Raw genomic sequence first — 20,426 nt, forward strand, 5'->3', positions numbered from 1 at the left:
GAAAAAGAACAAAGCTGGAAGACTCACACTTCTTGATTTCAAAATTTACTACAAAGCTACAGCAATCTAGAGAATGTGGTATTTGCATAAAGAAGTCATACAGATCAGTAGAATATAACTGTCCAGATTAAACCTACACTTATTGTCCATTGACTTTTGGTAAGGGTGTTAAGGTAACACAACGAGGAAGAAAGTCTTTTCAATAAATAGTGCTGGGACAATTACATATACAGAAGCAACAGAAAGAGAAAGAGAAGGAGATGGAGGAGGAGGAGAAGGAGGCAGGAGAAAAAGAGGAAGAGAAACTAGTAGTAGTAGTAGCAGTAACAGTAAACTCTCTATTTTATATCATATACAAAAATTGATTCAAAATGGATCAGAGACCTAAATGTCAGAGCTAAAGCTATAAAACGTTTAGATGGAAATAGGAGTAAATTTTCCTGACCTTTGGTTAGGCAGAGACATCAAAGCACAAGTAACAAGAGAAAAAATAATAAACTAAACTTTGTCAAAATTAAAAACTTTTGTGCTTCAGGGTCACCATTAAGAAAGTAAAAAGATAGTCCACAGAATGGGAGAAAATATTTGCAACTCAAATATATATTTGATAAGGGACTCGTATCCAGAATATATAAAAAATTTCTACAAAACAATAAAAAGACAACTCCATTTAAAAATGGGCAAAGGTTTGAACAGAAATTTCTCCCTCCAAAGTGCATGTGGTCAACAAGAAATAAAAGGATAATCAACATCATTAGCCATTAGGAAAATTCAAATCAAAACCACAAAGAAATGTCACTTTATACCTACTAAGATGGCAGAAATAAATAAGATGGACAATAGCAAATGTTGGTGAGGATACGGAAAATTGAATTTTTACACATTACTAGTGAGATTGTGCAATGGTACACCAGCTTTGGAAAACAATTTGGAAGTTCTTACACATAGAGTTATCGTATGACCTAGCAATTCCACTCCTAGGTATATAGCCAAGAGAATTGAAAACACATGTTCACATAAAAAAAAAAAAACAAAAAACAAAAAAAAAACTTGTGCATGAATGTTCATAGAAGCATTATTTATAATAGCCAAAAAGTAAAAACACCCAAATGTCCATTAACTGATGAATGTATAAATATAAGTGGTACATCCATAAAATAGAATAATATTCAGCCATGAAAAAGAATGGAGTACTGATACATATGACAGCGTGGATAAACCTTGAAAACATTATGTTAAGTCAAAGAAGCCAGACACAAAACGCCACATACTATATGATTCCATTTGTGTAAATTGTCCAGAACAAGCAAATCTACAGAGACAGAAGTAGATTAATGGTTGCTAGAGACTGAAGAGAGCAGAGAATAGAGAATGACTGCTTATGGATTCAGGATATATTTTGAGGAAAAATGAAAATGTTCTGGAATTAGATGGTGGTATGGATTACACAAATCTGTAATATACTAAAAATCATCAAACTGTATACTTTAAAAGGGTGAATTTTATGGTGTGTAATTATACCTCATTAAAGCTGTTATTAAAAGCAAAAAAAACCCAAAAAAACAACAACAAAAAAAACCTGAGAGAGTTACCAAGGTCACCCTATCATCCACCTGACAACCCAAACAGGATTAGTTAGACTGGTCCAGTTACTTTATATTCCACTTTCTTTTCTTTTTCTTGTATCTTTTCATTTTTCCTATCTTGTTGAGTTTTGTCTATCTTTGAAGCCATTTAAAATCAATTCTAGAACTAGGAGGACGATAAATAAATCAATACATGAAATTAATCAACACATGAACTCAATTTAAGATACTTCCTATTATATTACATGTCTTCCTTCTCATAAGAGAGAAGGACATTTCCTTCTGTGCCCTGGCAGTTTCTCTCTTGATGAAAGTGAGATATGAAGAGTAGTTGCCTGAAATTTTATCTTCGCTGGAGTATTTTCTTCCTTTAAGTCTCACCTGGTGATCAAATACATAAAAAAGTCACTAAGAACATGAAGAAAGCTAAGAAAAGATAGAGTGGATGCTAGTCACTTTAGTTGTTACTAAGGTCATTGTTAGAAAAGGGAGAAGGTGGCCTTTGGTCACCTCCTCAGAGCCTTCTCTTATTTGAACTTAATCGCATAAGTTCCAAGAATCACCACCAGTTTCCAGACTCAGCTGGAAAGGCAAAGATTTCTAGTGCTTCCTCGACTCTTGGTGCTTGTGACCTCATCTATGCAAAGCCTCAATATCTTTTAAGTAAGTTTCAGAGGTTTCATTATTCGACAACTGACCCTTGTGGTCCAGCAGGATTGTGGATGGGACATGTGAAAAGGAAAGGATGCCCATCAAGTGATTCTGACCATTGGCTGTGAGAGGTGTGTGGGTGGGTCAAAGTTTGTAGACATAAAATCCTAAACATAGCCCATGATAGCATCAGGTAAATCCTGGCTAGGAGGCAAGGGCCTGGGAAGAGTTTTCCAAAAGTTATCTTCTAATTCTGAAGAAACAATTCACCTGACAGATTTCAGGTCAATTCATTTCTGTGTGATTCCTGATGATGACTCCTGATGATGCTGAAACCTACTGTGACACAGCCACCTCTATAAAGTTTAATGTAAGATGATGAGTCCTTGAATCAGAGGTGAAGGGACCTTAGCGTACGGGATACTGAATGCTGTGAATGCTATGGCTTGTTGCAATGTCCCTGTTCTATGGCTGCAATATTCCTGATGGATTCAGCCAATTCCTCAGTGCCTTTGGTGTCAGAACCCCTTACTTGCAGGGAATTCTCCTAGGTACCAGCATTAAAACTTGGGTTCTGCTAAGTAATCAATGAATTAACTCACATATATATTTACTGAATGTCTAAGATGTGTTAGGTCATGCGCTAGGAGCTGGGAGCTGAGGAATAGATTTTGCTTACTCTCTTAAATTCTACAGGAGTCAAAGGATGCCAACTTCCTTTTCTAATAGACCTGTAGTAACCACTGACATGGTCCCATACTTCTCCTGCCCAGGACACATATCTCTAGTTTCGCTCATCCTTTCTTCCTAGAAATGCTTTTTATTCTGTCGCTCTCTGTTCCAGCTCTGACTTTTCAATGTTCTTCTTAAAATGTAGTACCCAGACACTGCTAGATTGGTATACTACCCTAAAACTTAAGGCCTCTCCTACCATAGACCCTTATATTTCTGTTCACAGGGCCTAAGTTTTCCTTTTATCGTCTTCATTTTAAACTCACCTAAAACTCTGTGTCAGAGATTGCTAGTTCTTCATGAAAAATCTATTTCTTTTTTGGACATGCCGCTAGGTGTGGCATTTCAGTTAGATGTGGCTACAAGAATGGATTCTAGGCAAGGGGCATGTGAGCAGAAGTATGTGCCATTTCTCAATCAAATTTTTGGAGAAATGGATGTGCATTGCCATGCATCGTTTTTCTGTTTTCCAACTTGACGCAAGAAGATAAGACCCTAGCAGGTGGCAGAGCTGTGAGATGCAAAGAGCTGGGGTCCTTGAATCACGACACGGAGAAATACTGCTTACTGACCAGAACACATCCTAGACGTTCAGTAAACATTTGGCACTGAATTGTCACATATTTTGTCACATATTTAGTCAGTCTAGCCTACCCTGATATAAATAACCATGTCTTCTCTCAGATTAACTGTTATCAAAGCAGATCCATTACAACCTGTGCTTGTACACGTAGCTAATTTCAAATCATTATAGGATTTTGCATGGCTAAGTCCATGCAAATAGGTTTAAATTTGGGGAGGATTTTTTTTCTTGGTAATACAAACTTCATTTATAATTCAATCTGGCATTTTTGAATATGAGAAACACACTATAAGGAGGACATTTAAACTAACACTGTCACACTCACAAGGACAGGGTATTCCAGGCAAAATGAACACAGGCTACATATGCCTAGAAAACAAGGAGGAGCAAACGCTGAGCCCCAGGCATGGAACAAGAGGTTTCTCTGTGTTGGTGTCATGTTTTGTATTTATGTGTTGTCAAAAGTCCAGAAATCTTATGCATAAACAAAAAAAGTAATCAAAGAAGGGTCATTCATTCTTATCTTTTAAAAAGAAGTGTCAAAGATTTTGTAGCATGGATCCACACTAAACCTGGTTTCTAAAGTAATTATATTTCCTGCTTGTAAAATTCGATTCTGCTTAATTCATTCATTTATTCATTCATCCATCCATTCATCCATTCAGCAAATGTGTATGGATAGCCTGCCATAGACTCAGCACTGTAGCAAGTTTTTATGTAGGATAATAAGAATTAAAAGATACAGCTCCTGGCCCAACAGACCTTATAATTTAATGATGAGACAAGCTGTATATAAGGAAAAATAAATTAAATGTCAAGGATTAAATAACAACTTCAGATCATCAAATGAGCAGTACAGATATTAAGTGTCAAAGAGTTTCCAGAAAGGAGATTGATGAATCAATTCAACGTAAGTAATATGGTATTTATTGACCACCTATTATGTGACATTAGGTGAATTTGTTCTGATAATTGCTTTGAGATTTTGATTTCAATAAACATTCATTCTGTACCTAGTCAGTGAGAAGCACTGTGGATAAAGATGCTGCAGGAACCGGACTAAAGAGAAAAAGAGACGACGTGATATGTATTATAATAACAACAGCAATGGCATTTGTCCAGTTCAAAAGCACTGCCTATTTCATAAAGTCTTTGAATGCAAGAACTGCTCCTTCCATTTCTTTTTTTCTCCTTCTCATCATGTGAGTCATCCCGAAAGTCCCCCTTGGACTCCCTGTAGCTTAGTTTACAAGCTCTCTCGCAGGATGTCTGATAAGTAAAAGGGATCCACATTGTCAACACTATCACATAGAGATCTACTTCTACATTTTCCCCTTGACATCTCAGGGCAGCCGAGGGAAGATAAAATCTTCTGCACTCCTAGCATGGGACAGCAGGTGCATATATACATAGAGATAGGCACTGCCCAGAGTAGAAGAGAAACAAAATCCTCGTGGTGCACCTAAAATTCATGTTTTACTTGACAAAGAATGAGTACAACTGAAATGTTTAGTGAGAGTGAATGCTTAATTGGTGTGTGATTAGTGTTCATTTTATGTGTGTGATAATGGCAGCATGCTTATGTAAGGGAAGGTTTAAGGCGATGCATAGTGAAGTAGGCAGCAGTAAATGGTCATGCTGCCTATGGTCTACGTTTCAAATGGGTCAGCAACTTCGATAAATTTGACAAATGTTAGTGATATTTGAATCTAGGAAGAGGGTATATAGATTTTCATTGTATTAATCCTTTCAAATTTTTTGTATTTTTCAAAATTATCAGAGTGACAAGTTGGTTAGAAAATGCCGATCTACTATGTGTGATTTGGGGCACGTCAAAGGCCTGGTTGTGATTATTCCCCCCGCCTCACACACCCCCAGACCACTCAACTCTGCTTTCTCTTTCACTAGTTCATATTTGAAAACTCACTATGAAGAGCCTCAACCCAATTTAGCTAAAGGTTTATTCTTATTAAATTGTACATATTCTAAATGGCGTTAATAATTAGTCAGACTATATGTGTACACATAAATACATAATACAGAGGCTGGTCAGAGGTGATGGGAGGAAAGAACATGAACATTTACAGGGGACCCCTGAGAGAGAGAGGTGGGGGGAGACATAGAGCTACAAAGAGGGACAGAAAGACATAGAGGGTAAGAGCAGAGCTCTAAGGCTGTGCTGTTCAACACAACATTCTGCAATGATATAAATATTATGAGTCTGCACTATCCAATATGGAAGCCACTAGCCACATCTAACTGTTGGGTACTTGAAATGTCTAGTGTGACTAAAGAACCACACTGATTTTATTTAATGTTAATTAATCCAGACTCATATAGCCACATGTGTCTTAGTGGTGACCACACGGAACACTGCAGCACTATACAGACATAAGCCTAGAGATGCAGAAGAACTAGTTTCTTTAAGTGAGTTGGTAAATTGAATAAAAAACATTTCCTATGGGAATTAAAAAGATATGTTAAAATATATTATTGGTGGGGAGAACATAAAAGAGGAAAAGCAATGGTTCTTAACAGTACATACTACTAAAAATGCTTATCCCTGGGTAATATTTCTAATTGGTCAAGTCATAATTATTGCAGAGTAGATCTGCCCAGTATTCAGCCTCTTCCTATAGCTTATCCATGCAGCGCATTTATGCACTGAGTCGATAATGATGGGCTATTACGACAGGAAAGGTGGATTCCAGGAGGTGAGATACAATAGATCACCGAGATCTTTCCAGGCCCATTGAATGAGTTAAATGCCACAGGCAAGGGGTCATGTCACCCATTTCTTCACCTTCCATACTCCCATCCCAACCCAAAGCTTCAACTGAAAGAAAAAGGATGCCTCCCACGTGACTAGGGGCTGAAGTGCTGCCCCTCCACTGGGCAGAAGTCACTCACTTGCAGGCAAAGATAATGATAAGGACACAAAGAATCAGGAAATGACTCAATCCACTAGATGGGTCTGTTTGGCCTTAAACATTAGAATCTCAAAAATCTGTCTCCTGCTGACTTTATTTAAATTTCTTTCAGCTTTTTAGTATCATTGCTCCTGCCTGAACCAAGGACGAGGTCTAGTCTCATCCCCGAACAGCAGAAAAACACAAAATAGTCAGTACTACATACTACTACTGAGATAGAGATTAATCCTCATGCTGGCTGGGAGGAGTAAGGTAGGAAGGAGGGAATCTATCTAAGTGAGAGGCAGCTAGTTCCCTCAAAAGAAAGAATAAAACTAAAATTAACATTATTAGCTTAAGTGAGAAAACTGAATCTTCTCAGGGTGTCGGATTAAACAGTTTTTGCTCTGTTTTATATATTAAAGACCCATGTGCAGTTTATTGTTTTTGTGGAGTTAAGTAGATTCATATGTGAAATTAAAAAGGTGGGGGACAAGGGGGATTTTGTTTGTTTCTAGTGTTACTTAGCAGAGTATAAGGGGCCCTGAACTCTGAAAGGGAGAGGACTGGGCTCCAAACCACACCCTTCCTTGTACCAGCCAAGTGCCCTTGGGCAATAACGTTTAATAACACCCTTCACTGGGTGTTTGTGGCAGTCTCTTTTAAAGCAGGATTTAGAACTGAGCACAAATGCCCTAACTCAGTGGTTCTCCAACTTGAGTGTGCTCAGAATCACCTGGAGGGCTGGTTAAAACCCCCAGGGCAGTCCTAAAGTGAAGCCTGAGAACTTGCATTCCTAACATATTCCCAGGTGATGTTGCTGCTGCTGGTCTGGAGACCACTCTTTGAAAACAAATGCCCATGGCATTCATTGTATATAACGTATTTTTCTCCTATGCATCTAGAATGGCACTAGCTATGTACCATCTTTCGGAGTATGGAGAAAAACCAGTCAGTCACTAGAGTTATTTTCTGCAAGACTTTACTCTCTCGTAGACCCCAGGCTGGTAGTGAGGATCAATGGGGAGGAAAGATAGGAGGTGCATTCACAACTATCACGCAGCATAAAGACAGAAGCCATTGTAATAATCAACAATCTGTTGATGGAGTCTTCTTAAAATATCTCTTTGCTTTACAAGTTGCCCCTCCTGAATTTCTTTGCTTACGGAGAAGTGGTTTTCAAACATGGGCCATGCATCAGAGTTATCTGCAGGGCTTGTTAAACACAGATTGCTATATGGGTGGACCCCATTCCCAGACGCAGCCTCTGAGGTAAAACCCAAGAACCACCATTTCTAAGAGGTAATAGTTACGCTGCTTGTCCTGGGACCGCACTTTGAAACAAATGGTATCTTGGCTCAGATTTCTTTGTCTTCTATTCTACTTCTCCAGCCTCTAGTCCAGAGGTCAGCAAACTATGACTACCTGTTTTACTAAATAATTAAACCCATTCATCGATTTTTTTTTTTTTTTAATCTGTGACTGCTTTCAAACTACAATGGCAGAGTTGAGCATTTCCAACAGAGACTAAAGAGCCTGCAAATCCTTAAGTATTTACTTTCTGGCCCTTTATAGAAAGAGTTGGCCAATCCAAGCCCTAATCTTCTTTCTTCACCTTAACCATTACATTTAATAAACATTTATTTATCTTCTATAAACATAGAACTTTATATTTTTGTATTTCACCTTCACAATCCTATAAATGGATTCTGGGTCCCTTCTAGATCACAGGATCACATAACTCGCCTGAGGGCTCATGGAATCTGGATTGGGAATGCCTACTCAGTTTGTGGGGTCCCCTGCATAATGAAATTGTGAGCTCCCTTGTTCAAAATTATGAAGAACTGCACGATGATGAGGGCAGAGCATTCAACCAAGTACGAGGCCCTGTGTGACTGCAGAGGTCACACATCCATGACCTGAGAGGGGCATCCAGTCCTGATCTGGATGTCTCTGAGGCTGGGAACTCTCTTCTATGTGGCTGATCCACCAGGCACCTACACCATGGCCAACATGCATTGTCATGGTGAACAACTGCTGTTTTCCTTTGGAGATGAAACTGTAAACTGAGATGAGCCACTCTCATTCAAGGCACCTTTGCTTGTGACCTAACATGACTACAGGTATAGAGATGCCCATTTCATTGTTCCTTCACATTCTTTCTGAATCCCACAGCAAGAATCCACAGTGATCAAGGGCTTTAAAATAAAACCCTTTCCTTCTTGAGAAACCACCCCAAGTCTATTTCCAACATCTCTGTACTAAGACTCGCCATAAACCCCAATTATAATCTCCTGTATTCCCAAAAAAGCTTGGCATCTGGAAGCCACTTCATAAATGTGATTCTTTATGTTAAAAAAAATTGCTCTCCTTGTACTAGAGGAGACTTAAAAATAGTTTTTCAATAAATTATTGCTGAATTAGTAGATACCAATAAAGGCTAAAGAAAGACATTGTAGAGAATACTAGTAATTCTACAAAAGAGAAAACTGAGCAATAAAGACATTATAGCTATTTTGCCATCACTCAGAATTTCATAAACAACCCCAGACTAGGACCCAGTGTCTCCCCACGTGAGACCCAGAGCTGTTTTCCTAAATTTGTAGCAGACAGTATTCACGTTTGGGCATTCCCTCCGTAGTGAGGTGTAAGTGACAGCAGTTCAACAACATGTACAAAGCTGAGCCAGTGATCATTTTAAAGAATGCAGCATCTTATGTTATTTGATCGCTATATTTTCTGAGCATTTAATCCTCTCAAATATTTTGCAATCACTTCCTCTAATTACAGAGAAAACACAGTGGAGTGATGTGCGTGCTCAGGAGCATCCCCCCTGTTTTCTTCTCTATATTTCATCGAGAATTTGAATCACCTTTTAGCTTCCTAATCCTATAATCCTAAAAGGAATGTACGCTGCTCCAAACTCTGCTTGGCAAGACTCTGTACAGTAGAACCTGGAGCTCTTTCACAGAGACTGAGAGAAGAGAGAAAAAAAATCCTGGAGGTGGGATTCCTGGCTTCCTTCCAGAAGCTCAGGAAATAGGGGCCCCTGAAGATAATCATCTTCTAGCTAATATTCTGAAGATATGAACCTGGGAGCCCTGCATCAGATTTACCTGGAGGGCTTGTTAAAGTTCTAACTACTGGGTCTCATTCTAGCCATACTAAATTGGAATCTAGAGACAGGAAATCTGTCTGTCTGTCTGTCTGTCTGTCTGTCTATCTATATTTAAATTTTCCCACGTGATTCTCATGTGTACCAAAAATTGAGAATCAAGTGGCTAGCCGTCCACATCCTCAATGTTTATTCACTGTACTTCTGTGTTAATTCTAGGAAACTCACTAGTGGTTAATGTTATACCCCAGTTTAAAGATTATGATTCAAAAATATATAGGATCAATTAATGGTATAGCTAAAAAAGTCCTTCCTCACTATGGGTTCTTGCTGTGGGAAAGAATGTGAAGGAATAATGAAATGGGCATCTCTATATACCTGTAGTCATGTTAGGTCACAGGCAAAGGTGCCTTGAATGGCTCATCTCAGTTTACAGTAGGTATCTGCTCCTCAGAAGCCTGGGCACTGTGACTATAATGCACCCAACCAGCTTTTCTGCGACAGCCTGTACTTCCAATATGCTGACTTACTGCCTCCAAGTAACACTGGCATATACTAGAAATCTCCATACTTTAATATCCAAATTACACTAATTCAATACACCCAGAAGTGTTAATAAAATCCTTTTTCAGGTCATGGGTCTGTATTTATTGTTCAATGCATATGATTACTGTAACTCAGAGAAGCAGCCCAGAGCTCAGGACTAGACTGTCTTCCCATATTACCTCCATCTAAAAAGATGACCTTGTTTTACCACCTGCACATCTGCTCTTGTTCACATGCTGCCAGTTACACGTCTGCTCGTTCTTTTGTGTTTACTTCATCTCTGTGAGAAGGAACAGTGCTTCCTAGTTTCCCTCCTCTCACAGACACACCTGCAGTGTTTCTCACACAACTCAATTAATGCTATAAACTGGTAAGAGATGATGGCCCCTGCTTGACTTGACGAACTCATCAGTAAAATGAGCCAATGTGTCCCAGACCACATGCCGAGAGGAATACGAATTTGTAACACACCTTCTCATCAGCCCCAGGCTGCTAAATAGGGCAGACTTTTTTTTTCTCAGAGCCTCCATATGTTCAGCTCACATGGATCAATAGAATCACCATATTGTCTTCACAAAAGCTTTGAATTTGCACCCTTTCTTGCATACAGAAAGTCCCAGATTGTTCTTTCTCAAGCACAGTGATGCTCCACGGCGTCAGCTTACGGTCTGGGGGAGTGGTCCACGGTCAGAAAAGACTGGAATGTAACTCAACAATCTGGGTTTTAAATAGCCCCAAAAGGTTACTGTAGAACTCAAAAACAGAGAAATGCAGCAATTCAAGAGCTCAAATGTAATCTCAACCTCTTCAGTGCGTTTTTGCAAAAAGGCAAAAAATTCAGTTAGGAGTGCACAGCTGCCCAGCCAGAAGCAAAGCAAAGTCCCAACAGGAGTGAGCCAACACGCTCTGGGCGACAGCTGGGTAAACATTTCTTATAAAGCCTCACAGTTTTGATAGAAACTTGTATGTGTGTGATGGTACAGTTGGGCGGATTGATAGCTGCTTAAATAATCAAAGAGTATTGAGTAAGGATATTGACAAACTGGAGCAGATGAAGAGAAACACAAATAAGGACTGTTATAAAAGCAATATGATATAACAGGATGAAGAATGTGGATACTTCGCCTGCATCCAATCAAAACTTGGATGCAGAATGGGGAGAGTCCAGGATGACAGTTCTCTTCAAATATGTCAAGGGCCAAGGCATAAAAGAAGGATTAAGCTTAGACTGTATGTATAGTTCCAGTACAGAAACCTGCTAATGGGTAAAAGTTACTAGGAGATAGATTTCAGCTAAACATAAAGTTTTTTGTTTTTGTTTTTTTTCTGAAAATCGTAATTGTTCAGTAATGGAGGGAGCTAATTTAGAAGAGGCAGAATGTCCTTTGGTCAGAGACAGTCCTTTATTAGAAGGAAAATCAGAATAGTGGACTTCCCAGGTACCCTTCAACTCCAATTCAAAGGTTCTGAGTGCCGAGAGCCTGCTCCCCTCCATCTTCCCCACATCGCCCTCCTCATCCCACTTGCCAGGAGTAGTCAGTGGAGTAACGATCAGAGGTGTTATGAGGATCAACTGTTACAGGTCAGTAATACCCACGAAGCCCTGCTGTGAGTATATGTTCCTCTCAAATCCTTTCACTGATGGAGTGAAATGCTCATATCACAGAACGTGCATAGGGTGGGGGTGGGCGGGAGGAATGGGGAATTGATTTTTACCTCACCATCATATAAAGTGTTACACTAAATGTCCTTCAGAAAGGTCTTTGGGATTGCTACTTGATATTAATAAAGAAATAGCTTATAATGCATCCAAACTGTCTCCCCCATCCCCCTTTTGGCTGAAATAAATAAAACTAAATATTTCATTTCCCTGGAGAGAAGTCATTTAGTCCTCAAATTATATGCTCAACACTATGTTGTTAAGTTTATAAGCCATCCTAAAATTCTTAGAAACTTGTCTAGTTGGACGAAAAGACAGTAATTTATGAAGAGATTACATCTTCACCCCACGGCTACTGTCCCACTTGCAAGCAGCATGGTAAGAGCACTCGTTAGAGTCCAACTACCTTCTCCAACAGCTCGCTGTAGCACCTTGGACAGCCACCTCACTTCCGCTGTCAGAGGTCACTGCCATTTTGTACCTCATCAATAATCACCCAAAAGAGAAGACTGAATACGACGTGAATATCTAACTATATTTGAGGACCACACTCAGAAAAGGAGAATAGATTCAAAATTCACGGTATTTTCTGCTGGACTTGATTTTTCAAAATTCTCAATAACTCTGTTAAAGACTTTTACCCACAGCATTTGATATGAAATCACAGTTTTTCAGTTATGTTTTCAACAGCGAGTTGGGCCTAAATGGTTGCCTGTTCTCAACAGCTGAAATCTATTTAGATTCTCTTGATGGCCCTTTTTTGATTCCTGGAGATTTTTATACTGTACTTGCCTCATTCTTAGACATAATTTAATTGAATGAAAGAGGAGAATACATTTATTTTTTTTCCAAAGCCTAAGATGACTCTGGAAATAACCGTGGAGAGTTGGTATTTTTCAGTCTACAAACTACACATCATTGTGGACATAACTGACAGAAACTCTATATGCCTATAATTAATCAGCATAATAATTTTCTTTTCCTCTTTATATAATGATTTTTAACTAAGCACCAAGGGGGCCTTTTCAGCATGCAAATGAAACTTCAGACAATCCACCAAGCTCAATATTACTACCTCAATTAAGGGCACTGCTATGCTGAGGGGTAAAAAGAAAAAAAATGATCCAAGTAAGATCACCAGGAAGACAAGTCTAGACATTCTCTGTTTACTCAGAAGGCAAACTGTAAGCCTCCTTTGGGAGGAATATGTAAAACAAATTTATATTTACAATTGCTTCCTGCATGGATGGCTAAATTAAAGTCATTTTGCCAAGCTTCATGAAGAAAAAGACAGTAGCATTTCCTGAATTCTCTGGCTGGTTCTGGCAAACAGCATGGAGAGAGAGGAAGTCACTTGCTTGAGGTGATGAGTTAAGAATCTCCGAGCTGCTCAATGGAAACTCGATTGTAATTGGAACAGCTTTTTATTTTTTGTTAGCCCTCAATCACCTTTTTTCTCTCTAAGGTTCTTTGCTTAAACTTTCTGCATAGCTGCAAGTCATGTTCTCACTAGCTGCAGATCAAGAGTGGAGTTCTAAAACTTAGGTGTGCCCCTCGATCTCTGTTTAACTTTCGAGTAAAGAAATGAACAAAGCCTTGCATATACAACATATAAGGCATCAACTCTCAAACTGCTTTGACCATAAGAAACAGTTAAGAAATTAATTTTTCATCATAACTATGTATACACATACCAATGTATATTTGTGTTTCACTATAATAAAATGAGTTTTATGAAACAAAATACTAAGTATAATGCACTTTGACCTTCCTCCCTCTCTTCCTTTAGTCGTAACCCACTAAATTGTGCTCCCGATCTGCCAGTGGGTCATGCGTCTCAAATTGGGGTGGAGGGGAGAATCTTATCCAAGGAACAAAAGTGAAAGATTTTTGCCACTACAGGAAGGCTACAGTGGGGTGAAGAAAGAACATGGACCTAGCAGCCAGGAGACTGAGTGTCTATTTCTAATGACCACTGACTGTACACATTTAGAAAGCAGGATGAAGGCTCTGGGCCAGTTTGTGTTTGAATCTCAGCTCTCCCAATTAGAAGTTGTGTGAACTTGAGCAAATTACTGAACTTTTCCATGCCTGAGTTTCCACACCTATCAAATGGAAGATGCACGGAATCTAATTTCAAGGGTTATTATGGGGATTTGGTAAGTTAATATACAGTGCAAATGTCTGACCTTTAGTAAGCAGTTAGTAAATATTATCTAATATTTTTTTAAATTGAGGTAATAGCATCTGTTCTAATTATCCAAACCTATTGGTTAGGTAATTTGTTTTTAAGGATATGGGAAGGAATGGAATGGAGAGAAATGACTAAAGGTTGTTCTGGAGAAAGGACTGGTGATGTCATTTGACCACAAGTCTTTCGAGGTAGCGATGGTTTCTAAAACAGTCATCAGAATCCTAGATTGCAGAAGTTGAAGTAGAAAATTTTAATGGATACGTCTAACAATTATACCACACTACTCAGAGCACATTTAGAATACTGTGTCAAATTCTGAGGACCTTGCTTAGAGTCATGGAGACATCAGACTTATCTATTCTATGGGAAAGTGAACAGAGCTGAGGAAGGGATGGAGACTGTGTCATTTAAGGCTTGACTGAAAAAACAAGAGAGGTTTAGCTTGGAGATAGGAAGATTTAGAGGAGCCTTGATAACTAACTGCTTTCAAATGGTTGAAAAATTATTGTGTGGATGAGGAAGAAAAATTGTGCAGGAGTTATGATAGAACCAGTAGATAGCAGTTTCAATGAAATAAATTTGAACTCGATATAGAGACTAATTTCCAAACAATAAAAGCTGTCTAGCCACAAAATAAGTCGTCCAGCCCAGTAGGAAGCTCTCTGTCACTGGAAGAATTCAAGCAGAGATGAGATGACCTAGGAGGTATGCCTAACTCAATTCCTGAATTAGTAGCAAGATGAAGTCAGATAGAGCCTCTTTTAGACCTAAAATTCTACATGATGACATATATAAACGGGTTTAAAAGGCCTGAAGCTATATACATATGCAAAGTGGCATTATTTTGATGCTGGCTGCTTCTGTCTGCACCCCCTAGAAAGTCTGTGTAAGTCCTCCAGAAGAGATTTTCTGTCCCAAACTTAGTTCTTACACATGACCAGTCCCAGAATTCCCAATTAAAGCAAAGCCTGGGCAGACGCGTAACTCTCCACTGACAAAAGAGCTAGGCTTTGTGCAAGAGAACTTCTTGTGTAAAGTGAAGAGCCGGTGGAGCTTTGTTTGGTTTTGTTTTCTCTTCTTTCAGCCCTTTAATAGCAAACAAACAATTTGGAGATAATTTGGGCTCTGTGTAAACTCCTCACTCCCTCTCATGCCTAAAATCTGTCAAAATGTTTAAATGTAAAAGGATTATTCAGGATTCATTTTATGAGACATTTGAGCTTGATTTCTGTTTTTTTTTCTCATACTAGAGTACCCAGGACCCCCCCTCCCCTCAGTTTGAGTCTGGGTTTCTCATCTCGTAGGTGGGTTTGATTAATATGTCTGTCGATCATGTACAAACTCCTTTGAGAAAATAAAAAGCAATGTTCAAATGTTCAAAAATAATGTCTTTTACAGTTCCCATCTCAAGATGTCTAAGACAAAAATCTCTGTGAAAAGACATGTGACCTAAAGAAGAAGAAAAAAGAAATGTCTCCAATAGATAGAACCAAGATCTCTTGGCATTTCTGAATCAGGAATCTGAAATGGAAACAGAAACGGGGGTGGGGGAATGGAAGCCTAGGCTATAGTCCAGGAAATCTGATAAATATTCACAGCCAATTGGGAACACTGAGGCCTCAAACACATCATTTTTCTCAGGGTTAGGGCATTTGCAGCATGCGTTAACTGCATGGTTATGGCAACCTTGGCTCACTTCAGTGGAACAGACCCACTCATGATGATTTTAGAAGCTGTGGCTGGAGCAGAGCCTCATAATTTGAGTTCTACTCAAGGAGAGGTTGGGTTATAATGAGGCCCAATCTATTCCACTCTTGCCTTATGCTCACTGGTAGCTGGATGGGGAAGAGGAAGACAGGCAAGAAGAAAAGGATTAAGAGAAGAAGATAATTATGTACATAACAAGTAAAATTAAAACTTTACGTGTGCTTCCTTGTTTAATACCTGTCTCTGGCCCTGGTATTAATGTCTATCTCTGTTCCAAGAGACCAAAGTACGCACTGGAATATAAAAAGCCCGCCATGGTGTCTGGCCCAGAGTAGATGATACATATTTGTTATAAAGTCTTTCCTCCTAAGCTCAGTCTCTCTTCTCCATCAAAATCCTGCTCCACTTCAATATCCAACTCGTTCTGCTCTGCCTTTGTACACCTTGTGATCTGACAGCCTCCTGGGAATTCCCTATGGTATAAAATTGGGTTCACATCTGCAAAGAAAATACAAGGGAACTGAACGTTTCTACCTAAGAACTAAATCTATGGAAAGAAAACAAATGAATCAAGACTACATTCAACTGAAGTTCTGTTTCTCAGTCCAGTTTTCTTGAATGCCTTACTAACAGTAGGCACTTAATACAATTTGCTGACTGAATATGTGTGATTAAAATGTCGGTGAAACATAGATGATCAAATATATGAGTGTTTGCAGTGCTTTTGTTTTATTTCTGGTGATGCGCCTCCCCTAGACAAATGCTTAAGCATTTCGTATTTGCTAAGAATCCTAGACTTGGAATCAGAAGACTCTAGTAAATACCAAATGTAAAGATAAGGCGGATGTTATAGTCTGTAGGTTACCGCTTCACCTTTCTTCTGCCAGCTGTAGGCTTAGGCTAATTTGTGGGGGGATCTCCTAAGTTAAAAAAAATAGAGAAAAATGGGCATATTTCTATCAATAATAACTTGATGAAATATCATCTTAATGGGATATATACAAATATGTCAGAATGCTCCATTTTTGACCTTTAAGCCGAATCCTGTGGAGTGGCTTCTCCATCTTGCTAAAGTTTCCCCACCAGGTAGAGCAAAACAGAATAACCTTTTAGATGGAGAAAAACCCAGAATGCAAAAGAATCTAGTACCATATGGAATTAACAACCTCTCTATGTTTTACAAAGCTGTTCCCATCCTAATTTTTACATAAAGATTTATCACTACTGGAAAAAGAACACATAAAATGACAAATCCTCCATTAAATATTGGGAAAAATTATACTATTAAATAAAAAGGGAGAAAATTTTCAGAGAAATAAGAATTTCAGAAGAATTTCTATGGTCAATTATTTGTCAAAGCTGTAGAATGAAGCTTCTCCACATAGGATGGACCATCAATATCTAAATTTACCATGAGTTTTATCTGTCCCTTCTATATGTACATAGACATATAGATACGAAGCCTGTCTTGAATAAATTGTACATAAAAAGGCTCCATCTCAATAGTTTAATGTAGCAATCGCCTAAGACCCTCACAGTAGAATGTAACAAATGAGAATCTCAGTGTGAGCTCTTTTAAGAGGGCAGTCAGTTCATTCACATCTGGGAGACACTGTCACTACCCACTTAGCAATGCTCTGAGGCAGGTCTATAGAGTAGACAATTGTTTGAGCATCTAGGAACAGTATTTCTTATGACTCCAATGTACACTCACCAAGTGACTGAGGCCAGGCTGAGCGTCCAGAGAATTGAAACCATATAAATTAATTCATCAAGTCCGTCCGTCCGTCCTTCCTTCCTTCCTTCCTTCCTTCCTTCCTTCCTTCCTTCCTTCCTTCCTTCTTTCCTTCCTTCCTTCCTGTCTCTGTCTCTCTCTTTCTTTTGTTGTTTACTGGTTTTAGGACAGGCTTAAATAGGGATGATAAATAAGGCTTTGATGATAGTTTTTCAACTTTCAGAGGAAGAATTAACATCTCAGTATAAAGTTAACTCCTCTTTTGATTCTTCTCCTAGTTTGGCTAGAAAATGAAACATTTTTAAAGCCACAGAGGCCTACTGTCATCCCTGGAGACTAATAAAAGAATCAGAGAAATCCTAAAAACATCAGCAAAATTATTTATTTGTTTTGAAATGCTGAAGAGTAAAAAGGTGGGAGGAGTGTGGCTTCGAAATAACAGAAGGAAAAAAATTTGTTAGGGAAGATATTCAACTTTCAAATCAATTAAGGCCTACAGCCAAACAAAATCAGTTTGCTGTGTTTCTTTCAGAAAAAAACAAGTGTTTTTCTTCTAGAACAAAATAGTATGAGAGAGAAACTTCCACTTGCTGGTGCCTGGTTAGGTGTGTTGACATCACACCTTATACCTCTGGGAGAAAATTACTTGGGACAAAGATTAAGCCATCTCTCTAGTCCTCAAGAAGAAAGTCTTAACATTAAAACAATTAGCTGACTTGACTCCCAGGAAAGATTGGTTATCAACTATTACTAGATCTTTGTAATTTTTTCTTGAACCTCCAATTTTCTATTAATCAGTTTCTGTGCTCCAAACATCTGGGTAAGCTGTCAGTGGCATCAGTGTTATTAATCTTCAGTGGCCATGTCGATGACATTCACTGCTCATAAAAGTCCACAGAAGGGATAAACATAATAGAGGGGCATTAGGCCTTGAGTAGACAAGGTAAGTCTGAGGAAATGAACAGGCTGATTGTCGCCGTTTTAATAAAAGCACAAAGCTCCTTTATCTGCTACATAACTTTGTATTTTGCACCAATGGAAAGCCTATTTCTTTGGGTACCAATTCAATTCATAAGGCTTCAGGGAAGACAAACCTGTAGCTAAAGAATAGAGAGAACAGCATCACCTTTGAAGCACTACTTCTTGGGATCCTGTAAAAAGCTTCCTCCAAGCGTTGACCTGCACAAAAGTCCTGAGTGTGCTCTAAAAGTGGCCCATATCTGACATCTGATGAGCTGTTAAGAATGCACCTTCACACAGGAAGAGCCAACTGGTTCACAAGGAAATGAAACCCTTGGTTTGAGTTGTATTAGCTCTACTTCTCACCAACTGAAGTGCATAGTTGCAGTGGGAGCTTCGTGTACAAACTGACTATCTTTCCTGGCAGAGTAGGACCAGAGCTCTGGACCACTCCACTGAGGTAGGGACTTCAGCTGCCTTTCATCTGGGATGAAGACTGGATGCTCCGCTAATGTGTAAGTTCCTTACCTGAGCCCAGAAAATGAATATTCCTTATTTGTTGGTCCAGACCTTTTCTATCTTGTACCCGAGTACTCTAATCTTCTTCCTACTGAGCCCTTGTGTTTTGGAGCCTTAATTCTTCCTGGTATTTGTAATCATATGTCCTGCTGCCGCTCCTCTGTGTGAGCTTTGTTTGACCATCTCTGTTTAGGCCTTTCACATCTCCTGTTCTGCCCCTGCTTGGATAAGCCCAGGTCATCCGGGACATAGTTGGCCCCTGGATCGTTGTATTTTCTGCCTACGCCTTCATCTGTTATCAGTGTGAGAATTTTACCCAGTCTGGGACCTTACACTAGGATAATTGGTCCTGGCCAGTTCCTATTCCTGCCTTCTTATCCTGAGGACCTGCCACAGCCTTTAGCTCAGCCTTTGCACATTCCACCCTGCTTTTCTGCGCTTGAGCATAGTTGAGAACAGGGCAAAATCATCTGTTCTGTCATCTCATTATCAGAGCAGATTTTTCCACCCTAAGGGTAGGAGCATCTAGTCAAGTAAAGATAACTTCCTGATAATCTTGTTCATGCTCAGAATAGCCAGAGAGAGCCGTACACACCTGGTTGGCTGGACCGCTGTGCCAACCAGGAGGCTGGGGACTTCCCCAGCTGAGAACAGCAGCCCATTAGATGAAGGAGGTGTAATTTCTGTGTGTGAATGACTCATGGCCTCAGATGAATGGTGCTGGGCTCTCTTCAGTCATCAAACACTTCCTAAAGGCCCACTGGGCGCCAGGCACTGCGTGAGGTACAAGACTTAAAAAGCCTTCTTTTAATGGGCACCTACCTTGTATGAGGCATTTTACATCGATCGTTTCTAACCCTTCCAGTAACACTCAAAGGGAGTTCACGTCCTCCCTCGACAAAGGAGAAAACTGAAGTTAAGTAATTTTCTCAAGATCACACACGTACTAAAAGGAAGAACAAAATTCACAATTCTATCTCCCCCAAACTCCACATTCTTCCCAAATACCACATGGTAACACTACTCACTCACTCACCAATTTATTCATTCATTCATTTGACAAATGCTCTTGAAAACCTATTGCAAGCCAGGGTTTCGGTTAAGTTCAGTGAAGTGGATCCTTCACCAGGAATTAGAAGGTCATTTTGGAGGAGTTCAATGGGAAGCTCTTGAGGGCTTTAGAAAGCTGTCATTTATATGTGACATCAAATATAATAGCTTCTCTTTAATTAATAATAACAACAATAATAAAACATTCAGTTGAGTAATTTTTCAAAAGAAGTGGCTGCCAAGCTAACGAAACTCCCAAAGATGAGGTTTTCTCCATTTTTCTGATGAGTGCCGAAGTTTATGAGGAATTGGGTACACCTGAAAGGTGACAGGACTGTTCTTACAGAAGGAATCTATGTCAACGTGAGGGCTACAGATTTTAGGCACCCTTGTTTTAAATTAAAACCATTTCTACACAGGCATATAAAAGTACATTACCCAACTGGTAACAATATGGAAGCATCAAAAAAAAAAAAAAA

General features: G+C 39.2%; 1 protein-coding gene across 3 annotated transcripts in view; it reads right to left on the minus strand.

Moving 5' to 3' along the window:
• The window catches only part of SETBP1 (SET binding protein 1), a 357,459-nt gene that overhangs the window by 130,867 nt on the left and 206,166 nt on the right, over positions 1-20,426 (minus strand). The window lies entirely within an intron of this gene.

Source organism: Pteropus vampyrus, unplaced genomic scaffold (assembly GCF_000151845.1).
Source record: "Pteropus vampyrus isolate Shadow unplaced genomic scaffold, Pvam_2.0 Scaffold3, whole genome shotgun sequence".
Lineage (NCBI taxonomy): Eukaryota > Metazoa > Chordata > Mammalia > Chiroptera > Pteropodidae > Pteropus > Pteropus vampyrus.